The sequence below is a fragment of the Lissotriton vulgaris genome, chromosome 8 (genome assembly GCF_964263255.1).
Source record: "Lissotriton vulgaris chromosome 8, aLisVul1.2, whole genome shotgun sequence".
NCBI classification, from domain to species: domain Eukaryota; kingdom Metazoa; phylum Chordata; class Amphibia; order Caudata; family Salamandridae; genus Lissotriton; species Lissotriton vulgaris.
This window is the reverse complement of record NC_141696.1, coordinates 785,071,160-785,089,759: the sequence shown is the minus strand read 5'-3', so window position 1 is coordinate 785,089,759 and position 18,600 is coordinate 785,071,160.

Genomic DNA, 18,600 nt, shown 5'->3' with positions numbered 1-18,600 from the left:
GGCACTGTGAGCTAGCCAGGAATTGGTCTGGTGGTTTCAAATGGTGTGGAAAGACTCAGTCCCCACATTCTGATGTTCTGTTCTCCTAATATGCAGTCCTATTTTCATAGTGGGAACTGTATAGCATCACAGGCTCACACCCACCCTAACCACCACTCAAATACAGCCTGAGCAAGCCCCTGACCCCAAGTGGTGCCCCTCAAAGATTGTACCTGTTGTGTGGCCTCAGAGAGGCTGAAATGAAGTTTCGTTTTTGTGCTCTTCACTACTGCAAATAGGCCTGATGGTGCCAAAATCTTGTCACTAGCACAGCCCACCAACTAATAGTACCATCAGAGTGACCATTTGCATGACATCAGCGACTGCTCACAAGTCATGCCATCATGAAGCAAAGATCTAACCATGAGATATGGCAAAAGGATCATTGTGCTACAGCAGTGCCCTTCCATGACAACAGGCGTGCTCTTCAAGCTACATTGACAACCTTCCACAACGCTTCACTGCTCCTGGCAGCCCATTCTGCTGTGAACGCAACCCTTTGTGCTGGACTAAGAAGGTAACTTTTCAGCGCAACTAGCCTGGTCCCTGTATCTTACCCATTCTCTATTGCAGTCGGCCAGTACTTGTGACTTTCTCCCAGTCTCACATACCCATATAGTCATGAGTGTAACTTTGGGCTTTTGTGCAGTATTTTCACTTAAACCTTTAAAATTGCATATGTCTGGTTCTAGTGAATTGATTCTTGTTGTTCGGCTCTTGCTTTATTTATTAAAATCTACTCTATTTTTCGAATTTGGTGTGGGATTCTTTTTGTGGTGTGTTTTCATTTTATTACTGTTTGAAGAGTTGCATAAATACTTTATACATTGCCTCTAAGTTATGCCTGACTGCTGTGGGCCATACTAGCAGGGAGTTGAGCACAAGTTAATTTGGGGTTTGTAGTGACTTCACCTGACAAGAATTGTGGTTGCTGATTGAGAAGGGGTATCACCCCGCTCAACCAGTAAACCAATTTCTTACAGCCACCAACTGCTCAACTGAGCCCAGCGACCAAGCACCAGGATACCCTCATAGGTGATAAGCATTGCTATACAAATACTGTTTGATTGATAGATTGATAAATCTAGAAAGATTCAAGAGTCCAACGGTAGTAATTTGGTTATCCTATTTGACTGTATTGGAGGACCTGGGGCACCAGTAGTAAGCAATGAATTCCATGGATACTCCCCATTAACCTTTGATTGCCAGAAGACCTAAAGATGACTCCTGGATGGTGAGTCAAGGGGAACTATTCTATATGTTTTGTTTTACAATTAGTGCAACTATTTTCAGCCAAATAGATATTGTCTTAAGACATGCGGAAAGAAGGATAAACCTATGTGCCCATCTCAGTTTGATGTGGACAAAGTCAGTCTCAACTTCTGGATCTCCATAGCTTCCTAGAAGTTCTGCCTAGCAAGGCTACAATGCTCTCTTGCCATTCAAAGTGTTTTCTTATACTAGAAAAACGATCATTGCCATCCATGTAAAACTTCAATTTCTTCTCTTTGAATGGCTGAACACATACTTCAGGTGTAGCATTTCTAACAAGACCTCTCAGGTGTGCAGTTTACTCACAAGATAAAACATTTATATTTTAAAGTGCTTCAACAAAAACTCATAATGTACATGGCATAGGTCGCTCACCGGCTCCAGTCCTATACTGCAACAGAGCTATTATGCTCAAAGAAGATTGCAAGCCTTGGTCATAAGCTTGCTAAGACATGCCTCCACATAATGGGCTCTGCAAGTAACAAGTTTTAGCGCCACAGTGTGCAGGTGTTGCATGTCTTCTTGTTAGAGAATAAGAAGCACCTTATCTGTTTTCAAACCCAGTGAGTGAAATAAAGGCCATTACCTTCATAAAGCCTCTTACCTACATGCCTTTTTTAAATTGAGTGATTTAAATCTACAATGTAAGACAAAGGTTCTCCTGTTGTGCTGCCCTTTAATGCCCATTGATTATGAGCATTAGTATAACGCCCTGGCTCTGGAACCCTTTGGCCTTCATCACTCTTGGCTCTTTCAGCTCTTCTACAAATCAATAATGGGATGTGGAAAAAATACCAGTCTACAACCATCTGCCCCGAAAAACTTGGTACACTGTGAACGACAGCTACCGAAGTGAGAAACCTAGGAGTGATGATGGACTTCATCCTGTTCGTGGTAGTCCATGTACACCATGCTACAATAGGCATCTTCAAAATCATGTTACTACACAGCAAATCTTCTCACATCTAGTATTTCTTTGTCTTGTCATGACTTCATGATTCAAACAAACTAGGTACTGCCTTTTCTCCTCCAATGATCCATAATTCCCCGGCCCAATAAGCATTCCACTTGCATGTCCTTGCCAGATCAAGACCATCTTCATTACCACAGGGCCATAACCAGCAAAGGCCCAGTCTTCATTCATGTAAAGCCCTAAAGATTCAACTGTAAAAAACCGCTCAAACTTCCAGTCCTTTGGTTCGCTGCAAGTCAAGGTGCAGTGACAAAAAGAACATAGCACATAACTTTTTTCCACACAGATGATTTGAGAACACTACTGGCATAGGCCACAAGACAAATCCACCCAGGCACTCCCTCGAGTTAGCATACAATCAATCTTCAAAAGTACTTTGATGCATCACCAGAGGAATGTAAGTACAATACTTCACTGTCCCACTTTACACTCACTTTTACCTTAATACATCAGAGTGTAATGCACAGGATTGACTGTTGGATACCTGTTATTAAATGGGGGCAGTTGACACAGATTTCCATCTCTCTTGCTCATTCTGACATGCTGTAGACAACTGCCATTCATCGCGTTACTTTTTCAGTGACCACATACTTAGTCTGATTGCATGTGTTTTGTTTTCCTTACTGTACTCATTCAGTCTCTGACTACCTCTCACACACAATTGGTCCTCCCGTGGATCTTGTTCTGTGCTGAAAGGGACCAGATATTCAGAGGATAAGCAATTATCCAATGAGGACCAGGATTAAGATAACTGCTCATTTTAAATGTAATTTCACATGATTTTGGAAACTCAAAGGACTAGTTTAAAATAAGGCCAACATGATTTCCCAACAAGGTAATGATGGAGTCAGAATCAGCCAAATTTAGCTTAAGTGTTACGTTTTTCATTCAGAGATAAAGAACATCAAATAGTATACGACCTTAGTATTCAATTAGAAACAGATTTAATTAATTCTAAGAGGTTAGAGGATGACAATGGAGATCTTCCTCAGCTGAGGGAGATTGGACTCATGCAGCATGTGTGTCCTTAAGAAAGTCAGTGGAGCCTCATACAAACCCTTAAAGAAGTTCAGGAAGTTCCAAGTGACCAGTTCCAGTTTGTTAAGACAGCAATCTGTCTAAGACAGCTGCAACACCTGCACACCGGTCGGTGGCGAGCTGCAGCATCACGTTCTAAGTAGCCAACACCTTGGATATCCAAATTCAAGGATGTGGTGTGTCACATTCCAGTACCTAAAACCTAAACAAATATACTCCGTGCTTTTCCAGTGTGACACCCCTTGGCATCACCCGAAATGTCGGAAAACTCTGTCCTATTGGTCATTTTCGATGGGATCAGAATGATGTAGTAGGTAAAAAAATACAAATACAAAAGAATTAAGTAATTACATTCATTTAGCTTCCTTAAACCAGTGTAAGCTTAATTGTATAAACTATTTCCTAGAGGAAGTGGAAAAAAAGTTATGACTTGTTGATTTTCCTTCTCAAGCATCTGTTCCAGTATGCAACAGATTTTGTAGTAACTGCAGGTTGAGCTGTACTGAGGATGTCAAAAGAAACCTTGGAGAGTTAGATTACAGGTACCAACTTTGCTAAATGTTTCCACAGATCTCAGACTGTTCAGTTCATGAGGTCAAGTTTAGAAGAGAGAGAGAGCAAGATTTGAGGCCCACTTAATATACAGGTAATACACAATAAATTGTGAAGAATTATCAATCTTACATTCATAACAACTGCCATTATTATTTTCATTAAAGAATGCATAAATAAACACTCAAATTAAATCGTGAAAAATTCATGTAAGTATAAGGTACAAATAACATTTTCGTAAGAGTCAATGTTACACTTATAGGAAAAGTGCACATAATATCTCTTTGCTTATATGCTACTCAAAGCACACATATTTATGTTAAAGGAAAGTTCTATGAAATCAACTTTTAACTAAATCCCGTGTAGCACCTACTTTTGTCATTTTCGGTGCACATGAACATGAAATAATATTGTCCTTATCTCTCACATGTCATGTAAGCTATTACGTATATTCATTTACATCACATTATCAAATCATAGGATCACATCATTAATAATGGTTACTAATTCACAACTATTGAAGTTAAACATAAAATATGACATAAGCTATTCTACCATCTCCATTCGCTTACGAAGAAGGATCTGAATCAATTTTGGATGTCATTTTCAAATACGTGGAACATATCACGTATATCATCATCTGTATAAAGTGTTGTAATAATCATTTTTTTTTGTCACAAATTTGTTAAATGAAATCGCTGCTCCATCACAATCCAGCTAAGGTACTGAGGCCCAGATTCTAAAGATGTCAAGGAATGCAGCGCAGCAGCCAAAAATACTGTGCCGCGCTGTGTTGCATCACAGGAAGAGAACAGGTGAGTGCCATATTCACAGAGATATGGCTGCCTCCTCCCATCTCCCAGCGCTGGTGCTGATTTCAGATGCGGTGCACCAGGCACACACCTTAGCGCCATAGTGCTAGGGTGCATGCCTGAGTCTACCATCGGTTTTGTACAGGAAGGTTAACATTTCTTGCTTTAACGCCTGCTTTTCAGTGGCATTAACTTTTGGTTCTAACCCCTGTCTATTAATGAAAGTAGATAGGTAATAGCATCAAAAAACATGGATGGTTCCATATTCACATAGACCACCCATGTAACCCCACCATGATGCAAAGTAATGCAAAGCAACGTTTTGCACTGCTGTGCATTACTTTCGGGTACTTTCCAGCTCAAAACAAGGTTTGCATTGGAAAGTAAATTACGAAAATAGCATTTTGTGCTGATTAGCGTCCTTTTGTGATGCTAACCAAGCGCAAAATGGCTGAAGATGTCATCTTTCAAATAGGTGGAGCATATCACACGTTTATCAAAATCTGTGTAAAGTGTTGTCATAATCAATTCTTTTTGTCACAAATGTGTTAAATGAAATCTCTGCTCTAATACATTCCCTCTATCCCAGAGAGGGAAATAAAAACCTCCAATGATAACAACTTCTTAAATCACCATGCCGGGCTTCAGAAGAGACAAGTGATTCTCTGTAGAGAAACGGAAAAGGATCTAAGCCGCCTGAACGTCGTAATAGATAACACAAGGAACGACTCCTCATGGGGCAATTGGTCGTTACATAGTAATCCAATGGGAGATGGTAACTTAAGTAATTTGTTGGATATAGAGGAAGTAGGCGTTTTGAGTGACGTTGAATAGGATGGAGGGGGGTCGCAAGATTTAGGTCTCTTAACTTGGAATATAAACGGGTTAGGCAATGAGCAAAAATGTGAGTACATAAAGGAAGTTATAAATAAAGTGGACATTGCCTGCCTGCAAGAGACCTGGTTATGCTACAATACCCCTACATTTGATGTATACGCCCAGATACTGCAGCCAGCAATAAAGAAAAATCATGGACGGCCCTCGGGGGGGCTGCTGACTTTGATATCAACAAAAGTTATGAGAGATATTGAAATGTTGAATACAAAATGCAAATGGGTACAAGCATGCAGAATTGAACTTATGAAGGTGGAACAGAAATATAAAATGATGATTTTAATGAATGTATATATGCAGTGGGATAACGGGGAGGAGTATGAAAGGGAAATGAAGTGTTTTAAAGAGGATGTAGACAGTACTCTAGAAAAATATCCCGCAGAGACAATAATAATAATGGGGGATTTTAACCATAAACTAAATCCAAAAAAAGCAGACCTATGGAATAGGGAACAGTTAGAGGTGTATGGAATAAACCCGGCTAAGTGCCCAATTGGGGAAATCTCGAAACAAGATCTTGGTTTAGTATACACCCTAGGAGGTAGGGGCTTTCATTGCGTAAATGGGAGAATAGAGACAGACTCCCCAGCAGGAAAGACATTCATCCAAGGGCAACAGAATTGCCCAATTGATTATATATTCTTGCAGGCCTGGAACTTCACCCAGATCAGGGATTTTAGGTTAGAACAAAAAGAAGTGAGTGATCACAAACTCCTGTATATAACAATAGCAGGGGGAAGGGAACTACAGAGAGAAAGGGTGATCACCCAGGAGTTCGAGTATCCCAAACGGGTGACGACACGTCTTACCGAGGAATATATGGAAAAATTGAAGGCCATGCAAATAAAAATAGTACCGGAAAATTGTGAGAATAAAAAATTGGAATGGTTCATAGGGAAATTAGAAGAGGTAGTCCAATGCCTAAAGATAAAATTAAAAGGGAACCAACTCACAATGGTTAAACAAACAAATCGATGCAAAGGGTTTTCTGTGGTGTGCCAAAATAAGAAAAAGGAGATACGTGCAATACAAAGAAGACAAAAAAAGAACTTTATATTAGAGAGGCAGGACCAGCTAGTTAAGCTGAAAAAAGAATTCAAGATAATGGTAACCAATGCAAAAAGGGTATATAAAGAAAAATGCTGGTTAGAATTATTAGAAGCCATAGAGAATAAAAATCTAAGGCAATTTTGGAGATTAGTAAAGTCTGTAGCGGGAACATCAGATGGAGAATTGAACTGTGTGGTGAGTGAGGCTGCATGGGAAGGGTACATAAGGGATCTGTACGGGGTAAGGACTCCTAGAGAGGAGGTGGAGTCTAAAGTATGGCAAGAAATCTCAGGTGACCTATTACTTCAATTCAATGAAGATTATGTTGAGCTCACAATAAGAGAACTCAAGTTAACTCGGGCAGCAGGTCCGGACAATCTTCCTGCTATAATTTTGAAATCTGAGGTAAAATACTGGGCAAGATTCCTTGCCAAGATGTTCCAGGTAGTCCTAAAAGAAGGGGTAATGCCACCAACCTGGAAGGGGGCCATAATTAGGCCAATTCACAAGAAAGGGAGCAAAGAAGAGCCACAAAACTACCGGCTAATCAATCTGCTAGATATAGGCGAGAAAGTTTTCTCTAAAATTGTGCTGAATCAATTGAATGCATGGGTAGATGAGTTTCAAATAATACCCACAGAACAGGGTGGATTTAGAGCAGGCCACTCTACAATAGACCACGGATTTGCGCTATGGGCGATGGCGATGAAGTCGACGGAACAGAACGGCAAGTTATGCTGCTGTTTTGTCGACTTCAGAGCAGCCTTTGATTCGGTGGATCGGGCCTGTTTATGGGAGTTATTAGAGAGGCTGAAGATTCCCAATGATCTACTCACTATAATAAAAGAACTCCACAGGGAAAACTGGGGGCAAGTAATTAAGGATAAGGTGGGTTCTTTAACACCAAAAATACCCATAGCTAATGGATTAAGACAAGGCTGTGTGTTGGCCCCACAGCTCTTTTCGATCTTCCTGTCAGATCTTCCGGCACATCTAGAGGTGGAGAGCAGTGCCAGCCCTAAAATGGATGGCAAAAAAATACCCTGCCTATTGTACGCAGATGATCTGGTGATAGTAGACCAGACCGAGAGGGGCCTCCAAAGGAAGCTTAACACCTTCAATACATACTGTGCCAGTAAATTCTTAACAATCAATTTAGATAAAACTAAAACCCTATGCTTCGGGAAAAAGATAAGCAAATTTACTTGGTATATAGGTGATCTCAAACTGGAGACAGTTAATGAATACCGATATCTGGGTTTGTGGTTCGATAGAGCTTTAAATTGGAACTCCCACCTGGATACCCAAAAAGCTAAGGCACTCTCTTCCATATGTGGTCTAAAAAGGTTTAATGGGGTATATGGAGAGATGTCACACCGACCTATGCTGAGAGCTTTCGAAGCAATGATACCTTCTCAAGTTTTATATGGCGTTGAGGTCCTTTATTTGAGCGGTAAGGGATCCTGGGACGTGATAGAGGGGAATTGCTTAAAAAGACTTTTATCCCTTCCTCAATCTTCGATGATACAAGCCATCAGGATAGAAATAGCCACAAAATCCTGGAAAATACAAACCCAGATGGCTGTGATTAGATTCTGGAAGAGATTGGAAGACCCCGAAAGCTAAAAAGTAGCATATTGGTGTCGCAATGAAATACTGAGAAGCGAGCTAAAATGGGCAAAAGTCTGTAGGGACAAACTGAAAGGAATCTGCAACTCATTAGAGATCGATTGGGACCAGGAAACGCTTCAGGTCCTTAGTACCAAAGGGGAGCTGAAGCAAAGGGGGAAGGAAGTTTCTAAAGCGATTGATATAGGCTATCTAACAAATAAAAAAACAGTGGCGCATATGCTAAAGGCTTGGCCCAACGAAAATTGGTTCCCCTACCTTGATAGACTACCTAACCGCGGGTTCAGGCAAGAGATCCTGAGGTGCCGAATTGGGATTAACCCGTGGATAATAAACAAAGAGCTCAAAGCTAAAATATTAGATCAAGAAGGCTGTTGCAAGTGTAAGTTGAGAACCAAGGGAGACTGGCCGCATATTTTGTTGGACTGCCTGTTTCTCCTAGAGCAGAGAAAACTATGGCTGCGCCCGGTTTTCCTAAAATATGGAATAAAAACAAGGATGCAGGCAGCCAGTCTCCTAACAGAAATACCCTTCATTGATATTGTAATTGCCCTAGGGAAATTCTTAAAGGTGACCCAGAGTGCACTGAGAACCAAGGGAAAAATGTAGTACTGTATGAAGTTTTACTGACTGAAAATGTTACGATGGTAAGAAAAGTGAATTGGTTTTTAACTTTTATAACATGTTTTAAGGTATTTGTAATTTTTTACTGGTGATTAGTATTTTATAGTTTGGACTTTGTATTTTTGAAAATGAAATGTAGAATTGCTTTTTAAAGAATAACATTTTAAAAAATAAGTATAGGTATTTATTGTATACACCCCTTATTGCGTTATGCTCACTGCTTTGTTTAAAGACTACGGTCATAATAAACATACATTTTGACTTGACTTGACATTCCCTCTAAGGTACTGTGGCCCAGATTCTAAGGGTGTCACAGAATGCAGTGCTGCAGCCAAAAATGCTGTGCTACCTAGTGTTGCATCACAGGGAGAGAGCAGGTGAGCGCCATATTCACAGAGATATGGCTCTCTCCTCCCCTCTCCCTAGCGGCAACGCTGATTTCAGCTGCCGTGCACCAGACACACACCTTAGCGTCATAGTGCTAGGGTGCGTGCCTGAGTCTACCGTGGGTTTTGTACAGGAAGGTTAGCCTTCCTGTCCAAAATACTATGGCTAGACAAGTGCAAAATCTTGTCCTACTTTGTATGTGTGCTGTACAGTGCAGCACACATGCAGTGTTGGAAAAAGCAAGGAGAAGTGAAACAATTTCTCCTTTTAACGCGTGCTTTTCAGTGGTGTAAATTTTTGGTGCCAAACCCTGTCTATACATTACTGGAAGTAGATAAGGTTTAGCATCAAAAAGCATGGGTGGTTGCATGGGTACGCCCATGTACGACCCATGTAAGCCCCAGGGGCGTAACACAGGCCCCCGCAGCCCATGCGGTGCGGGGGGGGCCTAGCTCCAAGGGGCCCCCTCGGCACTGAACTCTGGCCGGAAGAGCTCCTGATTGAGCCCGGAGGGGGCCCCCCTAATTACCGTGCAGGTAGGCCCCCACACTTTTCGTTATGCCAGTGGTAAGCCCCCTTGACACAAAGTAATACCAAGCAGCCTTTCACCCTGCTTTGCATTTCTTTTGGGTACTTTCCATTAGACAATACGTTTTGCACTGGAAAGTGAATTGCGAGAAAAACATTTTGTGCTGATTGGCGTCACTTTTGTGATGCTAACCCAGCGCAAAATGTTTGGGAATCTCCCCCTTAATTTCCTGTGCATGCCTATCAACTGGTTACTTTTGCGTAGCACTTAATTTCTTTATATGGGCCTGCATAAAACGGTAAAAGGTTAAGAGTACACGTACACCGTTTGAAGCTGACTGACATTTTATGAGAGCAGGCGTCTACTATTTTACGAACCATTTCCATATACAATCACTTAAACACAAATATTCCATTGTAACATTTCCAGGAAATGCAGCCCATTCCGCGGAAATCTTGATTCCCAAAGTATCAAGCTGGTCACAACAAATTCAGAGAATCATTTTTTTCCAGAGTTTGACCCGCTGGGCATATATAAAAATGTTTGAAAATGTAACTAGAGACAGGAGCATGGGCTGTATATGTCGTGTGGAGGCGGCACTTGGCCTACTTTCAAGCACTGTGGATGGAATACTGTTATTCTGTTACAGTGATGAAAACAATCAACCAGTTCTCTAGACTGGCTTCAGGCTGTGTGGAGCATTTGAGGATGTAAACCTTTTACGGTGACTTGTGAATGCTCTGTGTGAGGTATACATAAAAATAAATTCTCGGACCCCCTGGAATGGGTGAGTTGACCTTGGCAGGCATGTGGTTAACCTCCGGGACCGTCGGCCCATATCGGTTGGACTTAAAGGAAGCCCATTGTTACATGAACCGCAGTCCAGCAGCAGAATTCACTGTCCCTGTATTGTTTTGTAATTTCAGTTATATAGAGTTTGCTAAGCTCCTGTACCACGAGTAGAAAAGCGGAAGACAGAAAGAAGGACCAGTGAGCAGAACCCAGCCAAGCACCTCACTTCCAATTGGACAGCAGAAACTGGACTTTTGGAAGTTCGAACAATGGTTTATTTGTCGGGGGAACCAGGGCTTATTTGTTGGTGGGATTCCTCAAGGTCACAAGAAGGATCACGAATTTCCTGTATTTATAAAATTGGAATGCACATCTAGAATGGTGTGTACCTCACAATGAATTTGCAAAACAAGGAATTGTAAACTAAGTGTACGCTAATCACAAAAGGATGATAGAATCATGGGGTAAATTTGCATTGCCAATAACCGAGACAGAAAGCCCAGAGCTGTAACCTAGAGAAATATAACACACACTCACGCACGCACACAGCACACACACATACACGCACTGACACCCCCCACCCCATCTTTTGTTAGTTGCATGATAGCATTGGCTGTATTCACCAGAGATGCAATTTCAGAAGACATCAATGATGTAATCAGCAATGTCATGTGAGGTAATACGCAGTGCATGACGAGGCACGAGCTATGGTTAGTTTACTTTAAGCATAAAGGGAGTATTTCAATTGTCCTAAGTTGTTTTATAACCATATGTTCAATTCAACCTTTATTTTTTCAGTGAATTTCCGGTGTTTTTTCTCACACACCACATCAAGGCGTTCCTTGCACTTAACCTCCTACTTACCGCTGAGATCCACTGTGCTTTGGGAGTTGACTGACTGCAGTACCTGGCCATAACCAGGCTCTGCAAACGCCTGCGGACTGCCAACAGTGGCGTAACAAATGTTGAGGGGGACCCTCTGCAAGGTAAACAGAGGGCGCCCGCTCCAGATTTAATCCGGAGCTCTCAGGCCTGGGTACTGGGCTTAGGGGGCCCCCTTCAACTCGGGGACCCCCTTCATCTGGCACCATGGGTGGCTGTGGTGCCTGTGCTACGCCCCTGATGCCAAACACTGATGGTCCTCTGCAGCAGGGTTTAGGCACAGGTGCTGGCCTTCAACCAGGTCAAGAACCCAGCCTCTGAAAGCACAAGCTCTTGCTGCATTTGGACTTTGCCCTTAAATGTGTTTTCTCATGGTTTGTATACCCAAGCAGTGTCCTGGTACCGTGTTGAGCCTGCTATAGGATTAGCAAACCTATTTCAGGTTCTCTGAACCCCATGGGAGTGCTAACAAGGCCAGAGGTTTGCAGACATGTGACTGGATTTTGCAAACCTGGAACTGCACTAGGACCCACATACCCTGCTCAGTTATCTGCAAACCCAAAAACAAAACCTACTTTGAAAGTTTGTTTTTTGGGGGGGCATGTGTCAGGGAATGCTACTCGTGCACCATTGTGTCCCTTTGCAATGGATTTTCTGGACTCTGGAAACGAGTCGTAGTAGACTTTTCACTTTGCGGCCAGTCAATCGGAGAGCTATGGATCCACAGACCCAGCTTTGACACTGTAAATCAAAATGGCATTTGAGAGGAAAAGGTCCCTAGTCAATCAGGTTTGAATGTTTGTTTTTCATTTTTGCTCTCCACGGAGGTCCATTAATAGTCACAGACTTTCAGTAAGTCTTAAAAGTAACCTCATCATGCCCAGACGAAAACACATTTTAAATGCTAACAAGTAATGCAAACGAGTTATACAAAATAAAGCAAAGGCACATCCCTGAGTAGTTTCAGTTATAGATTCATGCCAAGGTTGGTAAAGTTCCATTCAGAGTTTCTTTCTGTTTATTACAAAGGTATTAGCATATCAAAAAATGTCCCCTCCCTTGATGGAGCTGCACAAAACTTGCCCTATCCACAGAACACTAAACATGCTGGGGCAGATTTACAAGGACTGGCGCATCCCTGCATAGTAGCATGGATGCGCCAGTAAAGATGCGACATGCACGGATGTGTCACATGGCGTAAGGGTAGCACATTGCTGGTTTTGTGTCGCAAGCGTGACGCAACTCCAGCAATGATCGGGGGTACGCTATACCTAGCATGCTGAATCACTCTCTACGCCTGCTTCAAGCAGGCGTAAGATTTTTGACGCAGCATGGACGTAAAAGTGGCTCAGTGAAATCTTGTTGATTTCACTGCATCACTCTTACGGGGCTTCCTTGCGATGGAACGCCCACCCTGCATACATTATACCTGACGCAGGTAACATGAAGCGCAGGGCTTTCCAAAATGACGCATCTCACTAGATGCATCACGTTGTAAATCTGTCGCATGGTGGTACATTGTTTACTATGCCGCTGCATCACAGAAGTGATGCAACGGTGTCGTAAACATGTCGCAAGGCGCTTGTAAATCTGCCCGCTGTTTGCCTAATCTCATGTGGATTTGTCAAATAAAGCCAAACATCTAGAGGTATAAAAACGTTTGCCCCCCTATACTGTACTTCCATTGACAAATATACACAAATTTAAAAACAGCAAGGGTACGCTAAACATGCTAAGCATGTGCCAAATTTCATGCAAGTTCAAACTGTGCTGAAGTTATAGGCAAAAATATATCTTTCCCGCCCATATAGAAGTGCAAATGTGTATTAGATGTTCTTGGAATAAGAGCTTGTTTCAAGAGCACACATAGCACTACTTTTCATTTTTGGTTATTCAAGTCACAATTGGCAGCACAGAGTATTGGTCTTTCTTTTCCAAAACTTTTCAGTTATGGCTGTTAATATTCAGCTCTCATTTTCAATATAGTTTCCCCTGAGGAGGCAGGTGTTTGCCCGAAATGCATTGGGATTATCATCTTCCCTTTGAATTATGAGGAATATTTTACTTCCCTGTGTCTTGGAGTAAAGCCTGACTGGTACTCGTTGAACTTGTTAGGATTAAATAGAAAACAATTTACAATATGGATTACTCTTGGAATAAAAATAAAAGAAAATTGGACATCATTGTTTGAACTTCATTGGAAGGTTCATTGTTTGCTGTGCATCCTGGGTTGGGGAACATGACGAAGCTCCAGCTGTTGCATTGATTATACTCGCGCACAGACGGAGGGTGTTCCAGGCTGGCACGCTTCACACTACTTTGAGCATCACTAAATGTTTTGAAGGACATTATTTCGGTGTGCATTCTACCTGATTTTGTGCTGATACTGCATAAACACTTCCGCATTCTCGTGAAGTGGTGCACTGCCATTGCGCACACCGCCTGGAAGCTTACTCGGATCGCGAGTTAAGGAGTATTAACTCCTTGCTAAGATAATCTAAGTGTATACCCCTAAGAGGTCTGAATATACACTTTACATCCATGGTTCTCGATTTCAACACGAGATAGGAACTTATGGCAGCAAACAAAAATCGTATCCGGAATAAGACACCGAGGTGCCAGCCCTCCATCCCACTATTTCTCCTAAACTCTCCGGAGGCTGCTGTAGATCGCTCTGAAAGGTTTTAAAAAGCACATACAGGCAATACACTCTTAAAGTCCTGATGATGATCCCAGTTCACTAGGAGCCGGGGATCGAAACGCCGTCGACACTTACTCCAATTCTGTAACTTTCCCATTGTGTTTATACTGTTACATGAATTGGTTGTCTGAACTTGCCTTGCTAATATGCTATTGATGCAAGGGACAATTGGCTCCGTTGTTCTTTTTGCCTGATATTCTTTATCCTCTTTCCTTGCTCTCTTCCTACCCTTGAATTCTTTTGAGTGTTCTTTTGGATAGGTACAGGCTTGTACCCTATCAATTGTCACATTAGACCTCCTTGATGGTCTTTTGAAATTTGCTTATATTTGAAATAAAATTTCAGGCCCGGCTGGGTACTGAAAAACTTGTCAATATAGTACTAATTGGAGTCTATATATGTATTTGTCTTTGTGAAAACTTAATCCTATGGACCACTGTTTTTCATAATAAGATACTGCATAAACTGCAGCCATCAGCGGGTGAGGGCGCACTGTGTTGCACATATATGATACCGGGTGACCAGCAATAGGTGTAAGAGCCAGCCTCACAATGCACATTGGGCTTGAAGGGCCTCAGCCCCCCACCCCACCTCCCGTCGTGTGAGACAGCTTTCCGGGCAGACACCCGAGTACTTCACATGTCTTTAAAAGACCATTTGCTTGTTAATGAGGCGTTGTTGTTTTTCACCACTTCTTATAGCCCCTGCATCTCCACTTGCCTATGGCTGGAAGAATTAGCCCCCCTCAATTTAGCTCTAGTTGCGCCTCTGGTAAGAGCCGCTGTGTACAAGCTACTGTAGGACTACATACCTCTGCATTCCCTGTAATTCACCAATGCAACAACTGACATGAGCGCTTTAAAAGTGAGTGGCTATTCCCACAGCATTTGGGGGCCTGAACTGACCTGCAGTCATCAGCTGGAGACGGCGAACTGTGTAGCGCCTACGCAATGCCTTGGAGACCAGCATCAGGGGGCAGAGCTGCTGTGTACCAGCTGCTGGGGGACTACATATCCCTAAATACCCTGTCATTCAGCCCTGCAACAGCTGAATTCAATGCTTTAAAAGTGTGTGGCCGTTCCTGCAGCCCTGGACACCCCCAGGCAAAGGGAGGGTCTGTCTGCGCTCGTCAGAGGCTGGACCATCCATCTTGGCTCAACGGTTCTAGTGATCATTGAAGGTACGGCACTTAGTAATTATCCTTTATGTTTTCTCTTTTTGAGCCACACTTGTGACAAGCTCCAGGATTGTTAAGACTAAGGCATCTGCAACTTCTAAATCTAGAACTATTCCAGCTGCTCTGGACGGTTACATCAAAAAGGCAGTGGGAGCCCTCGATAAGGACATTGCCCATGTGGAACAACGGTTATCAATTACTACTGTTCATTTACCTGGGTTGTTGAAATCCAATGAATGTACCTTAGTCACCAATAATGAGCATTCACCTGATCATACTTTAGCTATAATAACGTGTTATCCTCACATACTCAGAAGACACTTCTTCCTCCAATTCTGTATTCTGTTGGTGCACATGATAATTTCACTTTGTCTGGGTTTCCCCATAATAATACTGTCCCGGCTCAGTGGAAAAGATGTCAAGGTTCGAAGAAAGAGGCACAAAAATCTGAAGCAGCCAATGGGTCTGTAGTTGACCAGGGTTCATCATAAGAAAATCTTTTGGGCGATATTGAGAAGCTGGTGGTAAGTTTCCTTACACCAATTTCTAATAGATTGGGGGCAATCGAGGACTCTTTGATGTTCTTTCAAAATCTTCCTCTTGCAGGAGTTAGTACCACCAATTCGCAGCCTGTGGGTGCACATTTTGTCCCCACTATGTCTACCAACTGTGATAACCTGTCCCAGCTGGGCGATAAGGTCCTCCTAACAGGTAGTACCAATTTCAACCCCATCCAACTGTGCACTGCACAATGAAAACATGCAATGAGACCACGCCTTGGAGTGGGGCCTCTTCAGGCCCGGCAGACATCAGCACAATCTTAGTCCTCTTGCAATTGTGGCTCAGAGGTCTACTAATAAAAGCCTCCCCGATAGTACATCTGGAAACTTTGCTCAGTTTATAGGAAATGGTAGTAATAATGGGAATTGGGAATGAAGGGGTGCTAGACACGACAACTATAAACTTGCCATCAACCTGCAGCCCTTATCTGATAGTTATGACAAATGTCTCTCCTTTAATCCCAGGTTTGACTGAGACACTATATCAGCCAAAGTATAAAGTACTGCATTGGCTGAATTCAAGGTTTCTACTTCTGATTACTAAATCTGACCAAATTTTGATGACTCAGAGAGAGGACTGTATCTGCCTGACCACAAAAGGGAACTGTATCATTATTAACCCGTTCCGTGCTCCCGTCGGCAAACTACCTCGCGGGTGCTGTCGTCGGCCAACGGCCGACTGAGCCCCACCCACTCAAGAGAACGCCTGCACTGCGGCAGAAAAAACGCTGCGGTTAAGGCGTTAATCTTAAATCACCCAGCTATGCTGGAGAAACATTGAAAAGATCCCTCTAGCTTCCCTTGGCAGTTAATAACATTCTTGTCTTCCCCTTAGGGTTTTTTTATCGCCATGTATGCATGATTTAGTGCCTCCATCTACCCGCTGCCATGATAAGCACAATGATATTGAAAATTCACTAGTCATCCTACTATACAGTAGATTCGAATGTTTAGTGGCGCACTACAGGAGAATGATTGACTTTGTACCGATAACAATACTATGTCTATCGATTTGGAGGATTTTCGGGTGGTCATAGTTGATGATCAGTGTCCTAATTCACCTGTTATTCTCCCTACATGTTTGGCAAATCCAGCAGCAATTACTCCCTCTTGAACACTTACACCATTATCTATTTCTTCCAATAGACATGGCACCACTCATCAAACTGATACTCTTGTTGCCCCTAACCGTTCTGAACACAGAAAGGAGTGTTCTTTAGTCACATGGAATGTCTTTGGCCTGTGAAGGAAAATAAACTCCCCAGATTGGTGTAATCTAATTTCCGACTCTGACGTATGTATTTAGGAGACCTGGTGTATGGGGCCTATTTTTATTGAGGGGTTTACCTCGTTTTTTTAGATGCCATTCCATCTTCAGCAAGGCATGCCAAGGGATGTTTACAGATTTTAATATCCAATTTATTATCTGCTACCACTAAAAGGATAGGAACTGTTTCAACCCATGCCCAACTACTTCGGTGTCTCTGACAAATGAACCTGATTTTGTTGTGATTTGATTCATCCCGCAGTTTAATGGTGCATGCACTTGATACGGAATATGGGACGTTACAATGGGATCTTTTACATTGCGTTACGTTACATCACGTTAATTACAACGCAAGTCATTACAACGACTTGCGCTAGAGGTGCTGGACTTAGGAATAGTATGATTTACTATTCCAACTCCAGTGTGTGTAACAGTAGTGAAGGTATTGGAATAGTAAATCATACTATTCCTTAGTGTAGAGTGCCATCCAGCGCAAGTCGTTGTAACGACTTGCCTTGTAATGACCGACATGTAAATGTATTGCGGTATAATGACCGCGTTGTAAAGGTCGTTTGCCCTAGATACAGGCTTGGAAAAATTTTCATGGCCCGTTCGCTCTAATGTATTGTTCTCTAGTTAGGTGACTTTAATATCCAGAAATGTTCCCTTCCGGTGAAGCGGGTTTGTGGGATGACTAACTCTGTGGGGGGTGGTACACTGCATTTTCACCATAATGGCTGTGGCATAGCCCTGAATTCCCTGATTTTTAATTATGATCTTTCACTTTTAGGATATGCCTGTGAGGACCAGGATGATCTTATACCCTCTTTTATTGGCAGAGATGCCCATAAAACTATAGATCATGTCCTGGTCACTGCTTCTGCAAGTAATTTTGTCTGTACTTTTAATGTTTTCCTACTGAGTTAGTGACAACAACCCCATAGTTTTAACCTTTGCAATAAAGACCAAAAGAATTGAACGTTGTGCTCCTGTTTTCAACACTATCTTTGTTAGGCCAGACGGGGTTCTTATCAAATGGACAGGTGTGGACCCTAGTAAGACATTGCAGGAGTTATTAATAATGACCCTTGAAGAATTTGACTACTGTCTAAACAATAATGTAAATCATACGGAGCTCATAGTTGCCTTTGAGAAAATCACTATCAGCCAGATTCATGAAGCAAAATTGAGATCGCAATAGCTGCGAATCAGCAATTGCGATCGCAATTTGATGAAAAGGAATTCATGAAAGTGAAAAGTCCAAAATTGCGAATTCGCTAAAGAAAAATTGCGAGTTTGCAAAGTAATTTGCAGAATCCTGGAAGAAGCCCTTTAGCGAATCTGAAATTGCCAGAAACGATGGATTCTGCAAATTAATTTGCGAAATCTCAAAATATTCGCAATCGCTATTCAAGAAAAGCC